Raw genomic sequence first — 2,500 nt, forward strand, 5'->3', positions numbered from 1 at the left:
TGCGTGTTTCTCTTGGCAAACACATTAGCTTGATCATTTTCCTTTAAACTTAAGAGAACATTTCCTTAATTGTCAGTTGTGACATTTTATCAAACAAATGTATTGTATACCAATTATTTTTGCAACAAATTATATATGTATTAAGAATAACCAGTGTGATTTGTAGAATAAAGTTTGTTTTTATTTGAATTTGAATATATATTATATATATATATATATATATATACTATATATATATATATACAAATATAGGAAATATATATATAAATATATATATATTAATTAGATATATTATCATATATATATATATATATATATATATATATATATACTATATATTTATATGTATGTATATATATATATATTATTATATATATATATATTGATATATATATATATATCTATATATATTATATATATAAATATAATATATAATAATAATAAATATATATATATATATATATATATATATATATATATATATATACATATATATATATATATATAAATATATATATATATATATATATAGATATATATATATATATATATATATATGTATGTTATATATATATATTCTATATATATATATATATATATATATATATTATATATATGAATGAATATATAATAAATATATACATATGAATATATATATACATAAATTATATATATACATACACACACACTAACACACACACTTACACATATTATATAATATTATATATATATATATATATATATATATATATATATATCAATATAATATATATATATATATATATATGCATATATATATTATATATATACTTTATATATATATATATATATTATAAATATGTATATAATATATATATATATATATCATACATAGATATATATATATATATTACATATATATATATATATATATATAATATATATATATATATATATATTATATATATACATATATATAAATATATATGACATATCTATATATATATATATAATATATATATATATATATATATATATATATATATATATATGAATATACATATAATATATATTAATATAAATGTATATATACATAAAATATATATTATTTTTAACCATATATATATATATATATATATATATATATATATATAATATATATATATTGTATATATATATATATATATATATATATATATATATATATATATATATATATATATATATATATATAACATATATGAATAAACTGCGCGTGCGAGCAGTGTGGTGTGGGGAAGACAGCAAGGTGCGGCATGACATAGGAGGCAAATGTTTATGCAAAGGCTCTCGCTAACGAGGCACAGAATCACAAGATTCCTTATCGGCAGACGAGCGGATGAAGATAAATGTATTAATAACGAGCAACGAATTTAACTAATTAAGGGTAAGTAAGTAAGAGTATCTATGCTGTACTAACGTATGCGATAAAACACACACATACACAGATATATATATACATATATATATATATATATATATATATATATATATATATATATATATATATATATATATACATATACACACACACACACACACACACAGACATATATATATATATAATATATATATATATAGTAATAAATATTATATATATATATAAATATATATATAAAAACTATATATAATATATATATATATATATATATATAAATTATATAAATGCATTATATATATATATATATATATATTATATATATATATATATATAAGAAACTATTATATATATGTATATATGTATATATATATATGAATATGAATATAAATATGAATATATATATATATATATTATATATATATATATTAATGTTAGTTTATATTATTTTTTTTTTTTTTTTTTATTATTTGTACTGTATATATATATGTATATATAAATATATTTATTTATATATATACATATATATGTATATATATATAAAATATCTTATATATATATATATAAATATATATATATATATATATATATATGAATGTTATATATATATGCATTATATATATATATATTATATATATATATATATATTTATGTCTGTACAAATGGTGTGTGTGTGTGTGTGTGTGTGTGTGTGTGTATATGTATGTATGTTATATAAAACACACCTAGATCGCCTTCGCCCACCACTTTCGATATCCCAGCTCAATCCTCCAGTACCTCCGGCGCCCTCTCCTCCTCTCCTCCTCCTCCACCTCCTCCTAGCTCCCCTCCTCCTCACCAACCTCCTCCTCTCCCTCCCTCCCCCTCCCCTCCCCCTCCCCCTCCCCCTCCCCATCCCCCTCCCCCATTTCCCCCCCTCTTTTTTTTCAGTCGTTCAGAGGTTCCCTCCGGTTTCTTCCCCCGTCCTCCCTCCCTTCTTTCCTTCCCCCTCCCGGAAGCGGATAGCCCCTCCCCACCATCCTCCCTCTCCCCCTCCCCCTCCCCTCCTCCTCCTCCTCCCCTCCTCCCCCCTCCTCCTCCTCCTCCCCTCCTTACTTCTCCTTC

At 21.0% G+C, this 2,500-nt stretch overlaps 1 protein-coding gene across 1 annotated transcript in view; it reads left to right on the top strand.

Moving 5' to 3' along the window:
* Positions 1–2,500, top strand: part of LOC122263370 (uncharacterized) — a 28,739-nt gene that overhangs the window by 25,218 nt on the left and 1,021 nt on the right. The gene's annotated exons all lie outside the window — the stretch shown is intronic.

This window comes from Penaeus japonicus, unplaced genomic scaffold (genome assembly GCF_977035675.1).
Source record: "Penaeus japonicus unplaced genomic scaffold, GWHDUDI00000001_assembly GWHDUDI00000013, whole genome shotgun sequence".
Lineage (NCBI taxonomy): Eukaryota > Metazoa > Arthropoda > Malacostraca > Decapoda > Penaeidae > Penaeus > Penaeus japonicus.